Below are 21,203 nucleotides of genomic sequence, written 5' to 3' on the forward strand. Positions count from 1 at the left end.
TTGAGCTCCAGACTCCATGGCGATTATCTTACGAAGACGAAGAACTACTCAAGGAACCAGTGGAACTTCATCCGACTAAAAGGTATGTGGAGACTTGAACTTATCTATCACTCAAAAGTCTATCTACTCTATCTCCTACTCTTGAGATAAAGTCGTATAAGTATGATAGTTTTAATATATACACATTTGCTATTTCGAGACGAATTTACTCGCCTATCTTTTTCTCGAAATATGTGTTGGTAAGCTTTCACTTTAACACTATTCATCTTTACCCGTGACGAAAGTCATGATGACGTTTCAATCTTGAAAATATCTTTGATGACGATAGTTGTGAATAACGACTATTATAACATTATAGAAGAATGTTTCAATGATTGAAATGTAGAGTTGAGATTACGTAACCAACTATGCATATAAGCATATATAGTGTGTTCTCACATTAGTGTATAAATCCATGTGACGGAAACCAAGTGTGTGCATGCGGTACTAGTGAAGGAGACAGGTTCGGTACACGCACCCATACGCGTACCAGCGGAAGTTTTCGAACTGAAAATTTCTGCTGAGTTTGTAAGTTTGCAAACTGTTAAACCAGTCACCTTAGGTACGCATATCCGTACGCGTACCCACAGAAGTTTTCGACCGAAAATTTCTGCTGAGTTTCTAAACTCAAATCCGGTATCCATGGTACATGTACCCGTACGCGTACCCAAGCTGGTTATATTTCTCAAATCGGAAGATCACGAACTTAAACAATAAATCATTAAGGAATGCAATCTTTGCAAACCGTGGTTATATTGTTCACGAATTAATTCAAGTGAATCAAAACGATTTTGTTTCAATTGTGGCTATTCATAAAGACCTAAGAAATTGAACAACTCTTCAACTAGTTCTTATGAGTCATTTGAACTAGTTATGTGAAAAAGATGAATACGGTTAATATGGAAGTACTCATATGGCTAACCATTGGTTAACTTTTTGTGAACCAACTAAGTGTACACATTTAGGTACGGTTACTCAAACCTAAATGAAATACATTTCATTTGTGTGTGACAAACTAAGTTTTGATCTAACGGTTGAAAGATATTAGCTTCGTTAAATCAGGTTTTTCATCTAACGGTGAATATTGAATGCTTTGTTACCAAGGTAACTTGGATTGCAAACCCTGATTTGAAAACTACATAAAGGAGACATCTAGAAACTGGAAAAACTAATCCCCACACTTCCTATGTGATACTAGTTGGTTTTGCTAGAGTCGATTCTCCTTTAACCTTAGGTTTCTTCTCGAGACCCTGTAGGTTAACGACTGAAAGACTTCATTGGGATTGTGAAGCCAGACGTAACTACTTCTCTTGTAGTTGAGTGATATGATCTTTCCATTTACTATCATACGAATTCAATTGAATAATTGAATTGAGATTATATCTCCGATAAGACAAGATAAAAAGAAATCACAAACATCTTCGTGTCATCGTTTTTGATTCCGCAATATCTAGTTTCGCTACCATACGATTTAGATTATTTCGAGGTGATTGATAATTCTAGGCTGTTCTTCGGGAATATAAGTCCGGGTTATCAATTGGTTTCTGTTCACCTTGATTTTATCAAAAGACGGAACAAAATTATTAGGTTTATCTATGGGAGACAGATTTATCTATCATTGTAGACTTTTCTGTGTGATACAAATTTGTTTATTAAAGTCTTCGACTTTGAGTCGTAGCAACTCTTGGTTGTGGGTGAGATCATCTAAGGGAATCAAGTGCGTAGTATCCTGTAGTGATCAAAGACGTAAGGAGCGCAACTGTACCTTGAATCAGTGTGATATTGATTAGGGTTCAACTACAGTCCAGACCGAAGTTAGTTTGTAGTAGGATAGTATCTGTAGCGGCTTAATACAGTGTGGTGTTCAATCTGGACTAGGTCCCGAGGTTTTTCTTCATTTGCGGTTTCCTCGTTAACAAAATTTCTGGTGTCTGTGTTATTTCTATTCCACGTTATATTTTGTTATATAATTGAAATATCACAGGTTGTGCATTAAGATCAATGAATTAGAATATCCAACCTTTGGTTGTTGATTTAAATTGATTGGCAGTTGGATATTGGTCTTTGGTACCATCCAAGTTTATCTCTCTAGTATTTGATAAAGACTCGCAGACTTTCATTTGCTTGGGTATATGTCAAATCGAGAGATTGAGATATTAACTCTATGATATACTTTTATCTAGATTGAGTCTGCATGTATAGTTAATTCTCTTGAAAATATATTGGATTTAGTCCATACAGATTGCTAATCGAAATATTGGGTGAGGTTGTTAGACCCCCGCTTTTTCACAGTTGACATGACACGAGTGTGGAAGGTACAAAAAAAGATAAAAGAAGAAAAAACACGATGGGTGTGAAAAACAAAGAGTGGATTTAACGAAATATATATATATATATATATAGGAGATCTTTAGAGAGGGACATGGCAGTGAAAGTTGAAATAACTGAAAGGACCCCTGACATGTCGCGGAGATGCCAACTGTCAGAGTGAACGTGAGGTCGATAAGGGCAGCCTTTCTTCCCGCTCCTAGGGGGATCCTGGGGGACTAATGTTGATACATGAAAATAATTACCCTTCGATAGGGCTTGGGCCCCCCCAAAGAGAAGACAAACCCACTAGGCAAATGGTGACTCGGGGACTAAAGTCCAAGTATAATAGGGGGAGTAGTAAGGACAAAGAAGGAATTAATGAGAAACTAGGGGTCAAAGTAAGGGGAATGACAACAATAGTTAATAGGAAAGTTCCAATGACACGTGGTGTGATGTTGTGGGAAGAAGGGATTTTGGGAAAAATTTATAAAAGGATGGACATAGTACAATGGAAAGCAAGTTCTCTCTCATACTATTCTAAGAAAATATGTAGTCATTGTTATGACCAGAACGTATATGACTTATATCATCTTTACCTCTTATCGGGAGACATTTCTTCAATTTCCTTGCAAATCACTAATGTAGTTGGGTTGATTGAAATTGCATGTAATAGATCATCTAACTATTTTTTTCAATTGGATTGTGTGTCTTCACCCTACTCTTTTAGGGGTGAGCATTTAACCCATTATCCGCGGGTTTAACCGGGACCAACCGTATTTTTTCGGATGGATCGGACCGTTCACTAATGGGTTGGATGTGGATGAGATTTTTGAAATCCAACGGATTGCGGATTGGGCCGGGATGCAACCTTGAAAATCCGTTGGACATCCATACTCATTAGATTAAGGGCATTTATATAGTTTTTCGAAAATATATAGATAGTTTAGGAATTCTTAAGGTGTTTCCTTGGAGTGTTGTCCATGCCAATTTTATATTTGCATGCATATATAAAATGTGTAGGTTGTATAATAATTCATCTATGTTTGTTTTATTTTTTCGTTATATAATTTAACTAAAACAAATCCATTGCATTATCCTACCCAATCCGTTCATCCGTGCATCCATTGGATGCAAATTCGTTGGATGTTGGATTATATGTGGATGCCAAAGTTCAAATCCGTAAGGAATTGGATTGAATGCAGATGATGTAATACCCTGATTTCGGCAGTGGTTCGCCGATGGATTGGAATATAAGTAAAAGTTTGTCCTTTCCTAACACCGAGGCCTTTTCAGCCCAATTAGCTCCAGAGTTGGAAGAAAACTCTGCAGTTAAGCATGCTCGGGCAGGAGTAATCCAGGGATGGATGACCATCCGGGAAATTTCAGCCGGATTACTGCAGCGATGCCCGTTGAAAACCCTACACTGCCGGATAACTGCCCGTGCTCACACCTATTTAACGCTTTTTGTTTAGTCCCATGTTGGATCTACTTTTTTGACTTTGACTTCTACTTAAATGGGCCTAAGCCCATCTCCAGAAGAAATGTAATTTTAGCAATTACAGCTAGGGGTGAGCATTTGACCCGTAATCCGCGGATTTAATCGGGACCAACCGCATTTTTGCGGATGGATGCCCAATCTTTCACTAATGGATTGGATGCGGATGATATTTTTGGACTCCAACAGATTACGGATTGGGTCCGGATGCAACCTTGAAAATCCGTTGGACATCCATAACCGTTAGATTAGGGATATATATATATATATAGTTTTTAGATAATATATAAATAGTTTAGGAATTTTTAAGGCGTTTGCTTGGAATGTTATTCATGCACTTTTATATTAATCGACATATATAAAATGTGTAGGTTGTATAAGAAATCGTCTATGTTGGCTTTATTTTTTCATTACAAGTTTTAATTAAAACAAATCCATTGGATTATCCGTACCCAATCCGTTCATCCGTGCATCCATTGGATTCGGATGTCAAATTTGAAATCCGCGATTAATTGGATTGGATGCGGATAAGGTAAAAACCGGTCCATACCGGCCCATGCTCACCCCTAATTACAACTCAAAATTTTCATCTAACCGCCAAAATTTTGCGCTTAAAATTTTGTTCGACGAATGGTTGTTACCATTTTTCTAATAGTACAGCCAAGTTAATAAAACATTAAGTAAAAAACGACGCCATAAAAGGATGGATAATAATAACGCGCAGCAATTAGATGAAGATGAACACGAGTATTTAACATGATTCAGCGTCAGAATGCCTACGTAAGTGTTGCTCAAAGATTTAACCGACACATGTTTAACAGATGAAAGAGTGCATGTAGGGACGCCATAATCTGCCCTCTTGGGCGTCCCGGAAATATGTTTACATCTTGCTAGCGGAAGGGGCTAGAGGGCAAAAATAGCAATAGCCTGCACCGGTGAATGCCGTGTGCCATAGGGCTGTTGCTGGTGTATGGCTGATCAATCACTATGTTCCATAGTTGCTTACAATCAGGTCGAGTACTGATAGTAGACGAGAGATTTTCTGGTAACCATGAGAACGTCGAACGCCTGCATGGGTAAGGGATTGCGCTTCGGCTTGAAGTGCAAATTGAGCCCAGCCAGATCCTACATCAACGTGTACCGAATAGTCTCGGTTATCAGTTTCCTAGTCCAAGTTGTACAATCATGAAACAGTTGTTTTATCTAGGAATTACTGGTTAATCCTAAACTTGAGTATCCGTTTAATGACTAGTCCACCTATAAAACTGATTTAACCGCTAGTCCAAATTCATGATTTTGGACTAAAAATATTAATCCCTGATCCATTACACGTGCGAATAATATAAACCGCATTTTCTAAAAGGCAGAACTACCCCTCATTGGGATAATAGCAGATCAGATTATGTTTATCGTCTCTCAATATTGAAGAGGGTCTCTGGGTATGAGATCAGAAGAAATTTCCTCAGGAGAAACATGGAAATCTCATCGGCATCACCATCATCATTGAAAAAGCTAATCCTTCCTCTTATCTCTCTAATATTGGTATGAAACATCTAGGTGTATCCTTGTTTCAATGAAAAACAGTTCTGGAAATTTCATTTTAGGGTTTATAATTTTCGACTCATTTATTTTATTCGAAGTTAGAGTGGAGATTTGTGATCAGTTTAACTTTCTCATCGTTTTAATATAAAATTTGATCAATATCTGGTGTTCGATTATATTTTATTTTCAGATTTGGGGATTTTTGGGAGGAGGAATTGAATGGGTTAGTGAAAAGACGGAAATCAAATGATTTTGTGTTTTAGCACCATTTGAATTGGCCGCACGTATGGAGATTTTGGATTCAAGATGCTAAGAATATGATACTTTCTTTGCCCGTAAGTAGTTTGATTCCTAATATCTCATCAAACGATGGTTTATACTCAAATTTTGATTTTGCTTAGATGCTTTAATTTACACATCAAAGGTTCAAAATGTGAAAATGAAATTAGGCCTTTTTTTACGTAGGTTTGATATGATGGTGTATATTATTCAACAATATGATGTACTGAAATTAATATGTATGTTCTGCATCTGTAGTGGTTGCCACATATGTGTTTGTTTTTGTGATGAAAAGAAATTATAATTTGGTTCTTTTGTTGTTTTTGCAGGTTGTTCTTTTGTTGTTTTTGAAATATGGTTGTGCCGTTCGTCGGAGAGAAAGTTACATATACACACTCTAGAAAATTGAAAGTGGTTGTTTGTGTCGGTGAAACTATTCAACAACGAGAGGTGGGCATACTACCTGTGACTGTTGTGGCTGAGCAAAAAAAAATCCATTGCATGTAATTTTCTACCCCCTAATGCTAGCTACTACTTAAATTCCTGAAGTCCAACTCTAAAATGTCTTTGATTTATGGTGTACTTCAATTGTAAAATGTCTTTGATTTATGGTGTACTTCAACTGTATGTAGTTTTCAAATGTGATATCTACAAAGTTTTCACGCGGTACATAACAATTATATATATAATAGGCTTTCACCCAGTACATATCAGTATGTATTTTGTTTTGACTTTTTACATATCAGTATGTACTGGGTTCTTTCTCTTTATATAACAATATGTATTGGGTTCTTACTTTCTACATAACAATATGTACTACTTCAAAGAAAACCCGAGGTCCAGCAAGAGGTACAACTTGGGAAGTTGACATATGATAGGAAGAAGATCTATTTAGTTCCCTCAACTCAGCAAGAAACCAACTTTTGGTATTTCGGGTAATCTTTCAGCAACATTACTGTGCCCTCAACTTAGTTAATTTGTATGTCCCATAAATATGTACCGAGTAATATCAACTAGCTTTGCTCAGAACATATCAATATCTACCAGAAATAGTGTACTTACTTAATACTATAGCTGCTAATGTTTCATGTTTTTTTTTATATTTTCAGAGATTGGATATGTTTCCGTGATTCTTACTGTAGAGCATTCCTCGCGAAGATTCCAGTTCTGTATGGTCTTACTTATTGTCATAGGTTCAATGCCATTGAGTACTTGGGTAACCAAAGAGTATTAAAAGTTTGTCGCAAGGGTATTAAGTTACTTGGTCTGACCAGTATCCGGTAAGATAACACTTTAAATTTCCATCCCTCAAAGCTCGGAGGAATTGGGAATGATATTCTTACCATTCTTTGCAGAAACTGTGATTAATTCTACACATGACAATAAAAGTATACTAGGTTTCATTGAGTACATATAGACATCTACTAGATTTTCATTCAGTACATATTGATATCTACTAGGTTTTCACTCAGTATATATAGGTATCGACTAGGTTTTCAGTCACTACATATTGATATCTACTACTTCTCCCTCATTACATATTGATATCTACTAAGTTTTATTCAGTACATTACAGTATATTTAGCACATGTGTATACATATTGCGGTTTTCTTTTTTGATTTTAAATTTTTCTTGGGTTTAAATTGATTGCAGACACCATCAAATAATCACCCAATGGAAAGTAACAAATAAGCAGGCAGTATTCTTTAGGTTACCTGGTTAATTTAGTTATATATTGTTTTGTCTATGCATCTGAATGTTTTGAATATATCCAATTGGGGGTGGCAGGAATGGTGGTGTTTGTAAGAACAAAGAATTTCGCGACCTGTGGCCATAACATGTGAAATGGTTGTGGAAGCCGTTTCGTCGTCAGATGCCCGTGGAACTCCTGTTATGTTTCAGAGAAATACACGATCTATTTGTAACAGTGGAAGACTCACAGAGTCTGTGTCTATAAAGATCAACTACAAAATTTGGAAAATTTGCAGGCATCAAGCCTGAAAGACGGGAGGATTATCTCATCACACATCAATTTGAAGCGTCTGATACCCAATACATATCGATATGTACTGGGTTATCACCGTCACATATCAATACGTACTAAAGACGGCTAAGTTATATTTTTGGAAGAATTTTCTTTTGCGTGCCAGGCTTTACACCACAAGAAGATATCTACTACCAGTAGATAAGGATTTATATTTTTTCATAGTATTTTTATATTAGGTTAATGCATATGATTAGTATGTAGCAGAATTATAAGTACCGGAGAAAATTGGTATTGTTTACATAACCTTTTGTAATAAAAAAGTTCTGAGTAAAAGTTGCAGTTTTTTCGGCATTTTGCGTTGAGAAGAATACGCAAAATAAACCTACAACAACATCCATAAACATTATGTATCCATAGTTTACCTACAACAACATCCACGAACATCATGGCTCCATCTTTGTGCATTAAGTACATGGGCATTTAAGTTAAGAGCCTGAACTTGCCTTTCCAGAAAACAGAGTGCCAAGGAAGTATTACACCACATTTTGCTGCTAAACAAGGGATAAAGCTTTGTCTTACATCCTCGCATAAAGCAACTCATCCCCGTATAGATTAATCCTCCGAACTGCCCTCGAACTTCCTGAAATATCAAAGACAGAAAATGAGGAAGACGGAGAAGAGAACCCATCTTGCACTTCAAAAGAACATAAAGGTATATCAAAAAAATAATGGTTTACTAGAAAATACTGGATCACCCGTGTCAAAAAGCTTATCATAGAAATGTCGCAACATTGTACTTAAGAAAAAAGTTTGTAAATATTAGATTTAATGAATAAGGAGAATTGTAGTTTCCCAAACTTAAAAGCAAGTTACTGTTAGCAGGCTCCATCCCTTGTTTGACTTGTCTTTAAACTCAATTTGATTCGTATGGTAGGATCAATTTGTATACAATACATATTGACATTTACTTCATAACCATATCACTTTTCCCCTAAACACATACAAAAATATACTGCAGGATCATACCCAAACATAAACTAGGGATTATTCATATGTACATATTCAAGCATAAACTAGGGGTTCATACAGTATATAATGATATGTACTGGATCAACGAATCACCTTTTACCTAAAACACAGCTATAGAATCACATTCAAGTACAAACCAGGGGTTTACATATTGACATGTAGTGCATAACAAACCACTTTTTCCCTACTTACATACGCATATGTACTGCAGGGTCATATTCAAACAAACTAGGGTTTTATATACAATATATTGATTTGTATTGCGTTAGTGAATCACTTTTTTCTTATGTACATAGCGATAGGTATTGCAGGATCTATTCAAGCATAAAGTATGGGTTCGTACAACACGTAATGATATGTACATATGATCATATTCGAGCATAAATTAGCGGTTTGTATACAATACATATTGACATGTACTGCTTAACAGATCACTTTTTCCCTACATATACATATAGATATGTATGGCAGAATCATAATCAAACATAAATTAGGGATTTGTATGCAGTACATATTGACATGTCCTCAGAACAGAAAAATAGAAATGTAAAATGAATGACTTAAAACTGAAGAATCAGAGAAGGATTTGTTTTGAACAATTTACTTGTAATTCTTCCGATAAGAAGCAACTCCCAGTTGAATCTGGTAGAGACTTCAACTGCATCATCAAATAATCTTCATTAACTACAACAAGTATTAAACAGTTATGAGCCAAAACACAATAATCCAGTGGAAGTTTAACTAATTTGAAAAAATTAGTTAAACTGTTGTCGAAACACAATCATGCAGCAAGTATTCAAATTTTAACTAAGTTATCAAAAATCCCCAATATTGCATCACTGAAACCCTAGATTTGACAAAAGTTGAAACATAAAAGCATAAAAACAGTGATATCGATCAATCACCTGGAAAACCCTTAAATATTATTGCGTACCTTAATCATATATGAATCGATAGGAAAAATATTAATGGCTAACGACCTAGATTTGAAAAACAATGAAATATAAAAGCATAAAAACGGTGAGATCGATCAATCACGTCGGAAACCCTAAAATCTTACTTTGTACCTTAATCAGATATGAATCGATAGGGAAAATATTAATAGCAAATGATGTTTTAGGTTAGAGAGAAAGAAAGTTAAGGGAGAAGAAAAACAATACAGGAGAACTCACAATACAGAGACGAAAAAGATATCGTATTTTTGGTTCACACGTTTTTGGATGATGGGTATGCTAGTCATTTCCATGTTTTTGGACCAAAGGTTAAAAATATTCTCCCACTGGACTACAGATTAACCCGAATCGGGTTTAGTGAATCGGGTTTTGTATCCGGACTCCCTCAACTCTTATATATACCCACTAGATTTTGTGCCCGTGCATACCCGTTCTTTTTGGGGCTTCGCCCCCTCCGTTGCGATGCATTTTGGATTTGGTATGGCTCGGCTTCGCCTCGCCCCATTGTTTAGGATTTTTGATTTGATGTGACTCCGCTTCGCCTTGCCGCGTCCCAAAACATACTTAGGATTTTTGGTTGGTGTGGCTCGGCTTCGCCTCGTCCCGTTTCTTTGACGATGTATTTTTCATTTGGTGTCACGCGGTTTCGCCTTTCCCCGCCGTGATTCATTCATGATTTGTTAACAGTGAAATGGACCAAGACTGCTAGGCATCCCACTTTGATATCCTATCACTTCCCACCTGTAAACCAACAACAGCAAAACAAAATTGCATTGTCAGATTATATTTAGCACTGCCAATATATCTTTAATTTTGTCTCTTCCATGATTATTTTTATGCTTGTTTGTGGCATACCTGAACTTGGTTATTAAGAGGTGAAGTAATGTAAGAATCTCCACTTTGGAAAGTTCATTCCCTGGACATGAATGTATTCCATTTCCGAATGGCATAAATGTATTGGGTCTTGGTGCAACCTGCAAAATCAGTAGAAACCTCATTGTGTGAGTTATTAGAGGGGCCTGATTGCCATTTGAGCCTAAAAATAAAATCCGTACCTCAAATCTTGAAGGATCAAACTTCCGAGGCTCGTGAGGCAACCCGTCACATAACAATCCCTGTAAGTGAAATTCCTTGTTGCATTCAAGAAGAGAACAAAGACCTCTTAGATTCTCAGATTCCACTTATTTTCATTACCTTTGTATTCAACATCTTCTACAGCTTCTCTAAATGTGAATGATATGATGCTTGCCATTCTCAAACTCTCCGATACAACCTGAAATTCAAACAGAACCGACTTATTCAAAAATACGTAATAAAACGAAACAGTGTGTATTTGTCTTAAATTTCATAGAGATTTGGTGAGACATCACATTTGGGGTCCAGAATAGTAAAAATACAAAGGAGATGGAGATGGTATCAACAACAGTATACATACTCTAAAAGTGACAGGCATATTTCCAAGCATGCATTCACCAACCACAGCACTACACTAATCTCCAACTCAAGTCATCTCAACTGTAGTCAAACCCTGCAATTACTCAACTCCAATTCAATCTTATGCCATCTCATTCTTCTCTGTAACCCCCCGCAATGTTCACTTGAAGCATCACCACTTAACCCAGCTGTAAAAAAAAATAATTAAGACCCCGGTTTTAGAAAGTTAAAGTTCTGGGATTTGAAATACACTTAACCCGTGCTTACAATCTAATTTTGAAGTTAACTATGAAAGCAAATGGACTTGATTAGATGTGATTAAAAACTGTAGGAAGTGTCTAATTTGGAAAAGAGAAAACAAAACAGAATCAGATTGAAACAAAATGGACCAGGAACACAAAACTGGTTAAACCGTAGAAATCAATTTCAAACATCAAATCAGATATCAGATTGAATTGAACTTGATCATGTCTGAAATTTCAAAAATCGAAACCAATTTAAATAGGGTTACCTTAAGCAGTATGGTTTCAGCACGAAAAAGCTCCCGGATGTTCTTTTCTGTTGAATCCAAATCAACCCAGAAATATCGCCCATCGAAACCACTTTCCATGAACATCTCCAATTATTGTTGTAGAAACGAATTCGTCAATAGATCTCTTCAGTTACCAAATCGAAATCTCTGATTGATTTGGATTCAATCAATCAATCAATCAAGCAACCTCAACAGCTGCTCATCTGAGAAGGAACGACGAATGTAGAAAAATCATATTTTACATCAACGCACTTTGATTGTTGAATCCAAATCAACCCAGAAATATTAATTAATATTTTAACAAACGTCTAACTGCTTTTGTCTCACAGTACAACACATCAACGCACATCAGAAAAGTGCTTTTATAAAAGCCACAACAATACCAAACTAAGCCTAAGAGATGAGACGACACAGTGCTTGGGTTTCTTTAGGTTTTAGTTTTCTTAGGTTTAGAATTTGACGGACGTGTGTATTGAATACCTAAAGGACGTGAGTAACGTCCAGCTAAGTATTTGGTGTGAACCGAGTGTAAGTAATTATTTAGCTGAAAATCTACACATAAGTGTTGTATACCCACGTTTTGGCTAACGGTGTTACAAACTGCCAGTTAAATATAAGGTGTAAACGGAGTGTATTCAAATTTTAATGCTCCGACCAATAGAGTCTTGCCACTTGTCCTCTCCAGAATTACTAATGGCTAAAGCTTTTATCTAATTTAATTTGAGAGGGGTGTCACACTCACCGTGCGACGTGGAGGCTCATATGAATTAGTGTTTTAAAGGAGGGGAGATTTTCAACAACTCAACCAACCATCATCTCGCTTCGATTGTTTCCGGACAGGAGAGTATTAGCAGTCAGTTAATTATGGGTTTTGATTATTTTGAGCTTGACGAACAACGTGGGTTGGAGATTCTGTCATTGGAGGGGAGTCGAAAAGACGATACCAGAAAAGGGTATTGTGTGTAACTACGGAAAATCCGTAGCTACATCCAAACTTGTATTCTCTTGTTCTTGACTCATTCCATCTTCATACTCATACAATAATTTCTAGATCTAGCCTTTTTGAATACTAAAATGATAATTTGAAATGCTAAAATATAAAAGAGACACACAAGTTTGACATGGTTCGATTCATAAAGGGTCTACATCCATGATTCTCACTATAATATTTTGTGTTTACATGAGACTCTATTAATGAGTTTTTGGAGCTCTAGATCTAGTTTTTAGGAAGAAGAAGAAATTAGAAGAAACAAAATCTGATCCCTTTCTCTCTCTTGCTTTTTCCTTTAAGTACTAGAGAGTAGAAGTGAATTTACAAGTATATCCTTTGCTTACTAATTAAGCTAACTAAGGTAAGATACTATGTAGACTATCCCAGGGATGTTATACTACACCGGATTTCATTGGGCGCCACATGTCGAGTATGGTTTTTGGTATCTACATTGTGAAACAGATTTTGCAAAAGAAGGAGTGCTCTGATGAGAAATACAATGACAATTTTGATGAAAAACTAGAAGATGCTATCAAATATTACCAAAGGCGCGACTACAAGGGCAGTGATGGCGAATGTCTAGTTAAGACTGGGATTTTAGATGTTCATACATTGTGGTCCGTCACTCGTGGATATATGACAGGCTTGTACTATCACGGACTCGAGAAAAGTGTAGCAAAATCGAAGAAGAGGCAGATGCTAAGACATATTCGTGTTTTAGTTACTGCTCATTAGTATTCTCGTGGTTGTCCAAAAAAAAAAAACAATTTTATTATGAGTCGAACATGTTGACATATTTGTAGAAATGGTTTTTAAGTATGTTTTATTACATATTATGAGAGAAGGGAAAAAGCGTTGCTGCTTAAGCAACCCGACTAGGTTCTTAGCTTTTATAACGACGCTTCTAGGTTATCAAGATACTGTACCTTTTATGTGTTTCTATCTCAATTTTTGTAGGATAAAAGTCATGTTATTCTGAACAAGCTGTTCCATTTTAAAAATAACTATGTCCCTCTTCTCCACATTCCCATGGTCCACCCACTACTAATGTTAATTTTTAGCGGATAAAGAAAAGGGAACACTAGTGGAAAACAGAAGTTCCGCGACCGTCAGGACAAGTAATATATATGACTTATACGACTAGTTTTAACCGTCTCTGTTGGGGGTCTCTGATAAAGCATACGACCCTTAGCCGTGTGAGTTATACGACTAGTTTTAACCGTCTCTGTTGGGTCTCTGATAAAGCATAGCTGTTTTAGCCGTGTGTCTAAAAATAACGATTGATTTTAAGGGTAATGAGACATACCCTAAGCCGTGAGTCTTAGATTTAAATTATAATATAAAAAAAAGTATTGATTTAGATTTGCTGAAATGCCTGAATGGCTAAATCTGAAATAATCTGACTGCATCAAGGTCAAGTCAAGTCAAATGGAAGTCAAGCCAAAGTCAAGTCAAATGAAAGTCAAGTCAAAGTAAAGTCAAAGTCAAGGAAAATGGAACTCAAAGAAAGTCAAGTCAAAGTCAAGACAAATAGAACTCAAATTAAACCCAAACTGAAATTCAAATTGAAACTCAAATTTGAGAATTCCACATTCATTCATTCATTCGTTATATCCGTTGGGTTTAAAATTACACAAAAAAGATGAAATTCTGGTCCAAGACAATACATGTCCAAGCTAGCTAGCTAGTAAGTCCTAACAACAAGATGCTAAACTAATAGACAATAAGCTAAAAACAACATGTTAAACAAAAACTCGATAAGCTCCTCCGATGACGATGAACTTAGCCAATACTTCATAAATGATATCAGGCAGAGCATTGATGAGTGCCAAATATTGTATATATTTATCCCTTTTTGTTGGCATTTTAACTCATCTTTTGTGCAGTAATTCTACATTTTATCCCATATTCTGTATTTTCATTGTTTTCAAGAATAAATATTTTTATTAATTAATTTTGCATTTTTAGGTAATAAATAAAGTTCGGATGAGTCGTGGAGCGAAAAGAGCAGAAAAGTAGTGAAAAGCCGGGAGAAATTACGCAAGGAAGCCGCGAAGAATGGTGCGCACAACCTCATTTTCTACACACAAAAGCGCCTCCGTTCTCAGCCATCAGATCAGTTCTCAGAAGCATCCGACGGTCGCTCCTTCATAGATCATCAAAATCGGATGTCTCTGCCGAGCACCACAGCGCTGAAATTCCAAGCCTTCAGATTAGATGGTAGTTGAATCCAACGGTCGCTCCAATGCCTGTGCATCAAATCCCGATGATTCCGCCTTACACTACAGTACCTAACTCCATCTGGTGCCGTTAACTTCGTTGCACCTCAGAATCCGACGGTCGCTTCACACATCCTTCCATCTATCCGTTCGATTCCACTCAGAACCAATGATCCAACATCTCAGATTCGCCAACATCTAAATTTGATATCTCGCCTCACACAGTAGCAGACTATACCTATACCCTGACCCGACCCATTCTTCTCCTCTTTCTTTCTTCCCTCCACCCGACAGTAGCTCTGCAACTGCAACTGCACCTCCCCTCTCTGCCATGCCGCTGTCGCTTACACCACCATCACCTCCACAGTTCTGTCACCTCCACAGTTCTGCCACCACCACCAGTTCCATCACTGCCACTACCATCCCCAACACCCTAGCCTAGCTATTTTCTTCATCTCACAACCTCTGAAACCCTAGGTTTTGGGGTGAGTAAAATAGCTAGAAATTAGGGGACAATAGGAGCAGGAAGAGCATCAGAGGGACATCAAGAAGCATGGGTCGAGCAAATTTTGGGAGTTTGTAGGTAAATTTTATGTAATTTAAAATTGCCCTAATTTTCTGATTTGGGGAAAATGGGTGTAAACCCTAATTTGCTAATTTGGGTATAAAAGGGGATGTGTATGAGATGTAAAAACTGTTCTTGGACTAGCCAAGTTTCCACCCAATTTGGGTTAGGTTAATTCCAATGTTAAATTGCACTGTTAGTTTTTGATGCTCCTGTTAACTTTCATTGCCCCTGTTAGTTGCATTTTCACTCTTAATTGCATTTGTTGTTATGTTAGTTTGCAATGTTATGTTAGTTTACTCACTGTTAATCACTGTTATGCTGTTTGTCATGTTCTAAACTATCATGCTAGGGACTTGATGAATCACTAATTCCTTATTGTGTAGTACATTGATTATATTGCTTTAGAAGGCTAAGCAGGTTTAGGAAAAACTTGAACTTAGTTCATCATCACCTCACTTTCACAATGTATGCCATGTATACTTTGTAGTTAGGTTCATGAGCTGTTGATAAGCTGCAACTCAAGCTGAATTCATAAGCCTTTGACTAGTTGTGCTGTAGAAAGACAATTAGTGCTTTGGAAATAATACCATAGTTGTGTTTAACTTTCTATAGGAGAATACATAGTAAAAGTTAGAGTGAATTCAACCCCTAGTTCCCATCCATAATCAACCTTCCCTGTCATCCATAAATCCATCTTCAACTGTTAGTCTTGTTTTCTTTCACTTGTTTGTTTCATCTGCATTTTCTGTTTTGCATTTTCTTTACTACTTGCTTCCCCTCCTGCCACTTCTGTTGCATTTCTTCTACTGTTGCAATTGCTGCTGCAGCACTTGTGCTGCTGTGCTTTCCCTTGCTGCTGCCACTTCTTCTGTTGCTGCTGTAGCTTCCTCTGCTGCTGCTGCCTTTCTTGCACTGCTGCTGCCACTCCTTGCCTTGTGCTGCTGTTGCAGTACTGCCTTCTTTTCTTGGCCCTGTGCACTGCTTGTGCTGCACTGCTGCTTCCTCTCCTGCTGCCATTCTTTGTTGCAGCTGTTTTTTCCCTTGTTGCAGCACTGTTGTTAGCCCAGCTGCTACTGCTTGCATCTGCTCTGCTGTGCACTCAAGCCCAAAGCTCACTTCCAAAAGCCCAGAGCACAATTTGAGCCCAACTGTAAGACCAAAACCAAAGCCCAGTTCATTAAGGCCCAAGTCAAATTCATTGTTAAGGCCCAGCCCAATTCATAAGTGAACAACTGAGCACAAGACTCAGTTCAGTTCACTGTAAGGCCAGAGCCTAGTGAACTGTTAAGCCCAAGTCATAGTTGAACTATTGAGCCCAAAGCTCAGACCAGTTTCTAGAACCAAAGCCCATTTGCACTTCAAAGATAACTGAGCCCAAGCTCAGTTCATTTTATCTTTAACAAACCCACTAAGCCCAATTCATTCAAAGGGCATTCAAACCCATTAGCACTCAAAACCCCATTTAAGCCAAAAGGCTTCTAAACCCAAAGCAAATCTAGGAACCCAATTAGCTAAAACACTTCCGAAACACACCCAATCTCTGTGGATCGACCCGTACTTGCACGAGCTACAACTGACGACCGTGCACTTGCGGTATTACTGTAGGCCCGCGTTTCCATTGCTTCATTTTTATACACATCTCCGGGCCCGCCAAGTTTTTGGCGCCGCTGCCGGGGATTGGTGTTGTGTTTTTCGTGTGTTTTATTAGCTATATTTGCATTTCACTGCATAGCATTTGCATCTGTATCTGTTTCACTTCATTTGCTGTTGGACCTGCCGTTCTGAACCTGTTTTTCCTCTGCTGGGACGCCACCAAGGAAAAGAACCAAAACCCAACTGGGTTTTTGCAACAATATCAGAGCAGCTGGGCTGTGCTAAAAAGGTAAGCCTAAACCCATTCAATTGAGAGAACCCAACCTGTGGGCTTCCAATTTTTTATTTGTGGGCTTGTAATAATTAACCCAATTTTTTGGGCTTTTTATTTTTCTATTTTGGGTTTGTAATAATTTATGTGTGGGCTTGTTGTTTAATTTGTGGGCTTGTATTTATTTTGTGTGGGCTTGTTTAAATTTTTCCATTGGACTTGTATTTTGGACAACCAAATTTTTTCTAAAATATCCCATTAAAACCAAACTTGCCAAAAAAAAAAAAATGTCTCCCACCAAAACCAAATTTTTCCCAAAAATCCAAACCCTTTAAAAACCAAATTCTGAGCTTTGTAACATAGTTACTTAGCTTTTGAGCCAATCATGTCTGGATATTGGTCTGCTCCTGGGGATGGAAATAAAACTCTTAGAGAACTTGCTTATGGGCATATGCCACGTTATGAACCTTCCACGACCATGATGTCAATAGTCATAGGAATTATTATGGACATTTTCAAAGTCCCGAGCCGCAATACATGAACCCTAATGACTATTCATACATGCATCATTCGCAACGTGAAAATGAACATTTTGCTAGTGCCTCACTCACCCAATCATCACTTATGGATCAAATAGAAGCTCGAATCACAGCTTTAGAAATGCAAGCACATGAGGAATCTGTCACATCTAATTTTCTTAGGCAACCTGAAATCTATGCATGTCCCGCATGTGGTAGTTTAGACCACCCTGTTGAGAATTGTCATATTTTGCATAATTTTAGGCAATCTAGAGAAAATCCAAGGTATGAAATGCCCATAAATTGTGAGAATGGTAGTCATTGGGACCATAATCAATCCTTTGAGGGTTGCGATCAATCTTTTATAAACCCTAATGACCATGCACACATGTACCAATCACCACAATTTGAACATGAAGAATTTTGTACTCCCATGAATTTAGACTCCACCACAGAAGCTTTCAGACTTAGTGAGCAAAACTTCGATAGATCTACATCACGAATTCAGGCATATTTAGATCAGATTTTGCTTCACCTACAAAAGGAGGAAATTCATGAGGAAATGTATGTTGTCCCTAATGAAGTGTCTAGTCCCATTCATATAAATAATGTTGAATATGAACCTAATTTAGAGGAACATGAATCGACTAACGACACCACCACTTTTAATGAGGACCAATATGCATGCTACCATGATGATGATTATGATGATTATGATGATGTGTTAGAAGAACATGAAAATATTGTGGAACCTGTTGGTTCAATAACATATGGCTTCTCGCCCTCGACCTTCATGAATGTTGTTTTTTCTAATACTCATTGTAATTCATATGATTTTGATATTGACATGGGATTCGTACAATTATTCTGTGAAGATGAGCATGACATAGGAATAGTTGAATCTTCTGTAGACACTAATATGCATGAAAATATATTTGATGTGTCTGATTCTCTACCTAGGTCACATTGTGATATTTCTCCTGATTTGCCGATGCATGAGAATGAATCTGTTGATGATGTTGATGATTCTAAGTGTGAACTTGCCAATGTGAGTGATGATTGTGAGCATGATGTGACATGTGTAGATGAGTTAGAAGATTTTGATTTGATTGATAATGATATGCCTATTCTTCTACCTAAGTCACAATCTGATGGCCTTCCACCCAACCTAGATTTGGTTTGTACCAATATTATAAAACCAATTTCTCTGAGAATGCCCAACCTAGGTTTGGAACTGTGTGCTTCCCAAGTCCTCTTGGACTATTTTGCTTCCAAATATAATACATTTGAGGAACCACAGTTGGAAATAGCATGTTTGCCCGTCCCTAGCACAGTTCATTTTGAGCTAGACCTTGTGCATGATGAACCCCCAAAACTGCGCGATTTTGTTTTCAAAATTATATCTTCTGTAAAATCCAGGTTTGGGGGTAGCTCATTTTGTTTCACAGTTTCACTTGCGTTTCTTTCCTGTTATTATTGTGTGAAGCTGTTGAAATGTCTACACTTCGTCTTTTGGGTTGATCCTCAACTCTTTAGATTGTTAGTGTATGGTGAATTTTTTGTATATAATCCAGTAGATAAAATTTTAAAAACCTTTTGTTCCTTTTGTATATATTTTGCTAATCCAATATGATCTCGGTTGAAATATGTTGGATTTTTGCCTTGAATAACGGAGTTTTAATTCTGCTTTCGCCGAAATCGGGTATTCTCTCTCCTTTTACTCTACTCAGCATGTCCCTTTCCATATGTTGCATTTTAATTCTTTCCATATTTTGAAACATTGAGGACAATGTTTAGTTTAGGTTTGGGGGTATAGAGTAGATACCACGATAATATGCTATAATTAAAAACGAACCTCCTTCTTCTTTTTGAAAAAAGTGAAAAATTCCAAAAAAATTAAAAAACTCAAAATTCAAAAAAAAATTAAAAAATGAAAAATCATAAAAATGGAGCTCATTTACCTTGAAATGTTGACTCTTGTGCAAATATGTATTATTATTAGGAGTCTTAGTCTAGATATTTAGGCACCCTGATTCTAGCACAATTCACATAGTGATAAGAAATTTGCACGCGCACGATCTACCAATACATGTATGGCCTCGATCTTCAAGGTGTTGGATAGGAAGTTACGATTGCCAATCACTTTAGAATACTGAACGAAACTGGACTAGCTTGTTCTTTGGTTGGTTGGGATAGAAGGTGGAGGTTACATTAAGAAAGACAACCATCGAATTTAACTGGGTGCATCAAAAAGGGCTACCTCTTGCAAAGTGTCATGTAATCTTTTGTTTCTTTTTGTTATGTATCAAAAGTGTTTCCTTCAAAAAAAAAAAAAAAAAAAAAAAAAACGATGTATATTCAAAAAAAAAAAAAAAAAAAAAAAGAAAAAAAAAAAGAAAAAAAAAAAAAACAAAAAATACCAAAAAATCAAGTATTTATCAATTCCATCATCTCTTGTTCCAAAAATAAAAGAGATTTGTCAATGTAAATAAGAGTCATGTAAATAGTCATCTTTTGTTGTTTCTTTTGTAATAAGCAAGGAGGGTGTATGCCATTGATGTACAACGCGAGTAATTGTGAAATACCTCCAACTCATTCACAATTCTCGTAAAGTCCGGACAGCTAGCTAGATTTCGACCTCAGTTCTTAGCCTGAGAAACTATCTCTTGGTGATTAGTAGTCATGACTTCAGATCTTTCTTTACACATGTGTAGATACACTTTACACTCTTATCACATGTCCTTATTTGTTATCAGTGCTAGGATTGTGCCTTCGATAGCTAGATTGACATCTCCATTTTGCTGTGAGCTTAAACTGTTTTGCACATGTCACATTTGATGGAATCTGAGCTCATATTTTGTCCTTAGGTTTTGTAGGCACACCTCTGGTAAACCTTCACGAGACTTCAACTCGTCCACTAGGGACACTTAGTGGTTTAAAAGGCTTAGTGCATACGCTAAATGCATTCGAGAGACCAGCGACAGTGGTATAGTTAGGATTTCCTTAGTTTTGTTTTACTTGAGGACAAGTAAAATTCAGGTTTGGGGGTATTTGATGAGTGCCAAATATTTATATATTTATCCCTTTTTGTTGGCATTTTAACTCATCTTTTGTGCATAATTCTACATTTTATCCCATATTCTGTATTTTCATTGTTTTCAAGAATAAATATTTTTATTAATTAATTTTGCATTTTTAGGTAATAAATAAAGTTCGGATGAGTCGTGGAGCGAAAAGAGCAGAAAAGTAGTGAAAAGCCGGGGAAAACGCAAGAACGCGAAGAATGGTGCGCACAACCTCATTTCTACACACAAAAGCGCCTCCGTTCTCAGCCATCAGATCAGTTCTCAGAAGCATCCGACGGTCGCTCCTTCATAGATCATCAAAATCGGATGTCTCTGCCGAGCACCACAGCGCTGAAATTCCAAGCCTTCAGATTAGA

This window comes from Papaver somniferum, chromosome 9 (genome assembly GCF_003573695.1).
Source record: "Papaver somniferum cultivar HN1 chromosome 9, ASM357369v1, whole genome shotgun sequence".
In the NCBI taxonomy this organism is placed as follows: domain Eukaryota; kingdom Viridiplantae; phylum Streptophyta; class Magnoliopsida; order Ranunculales; family Papaveraceae; genus Papaver; species Papaver somniferum.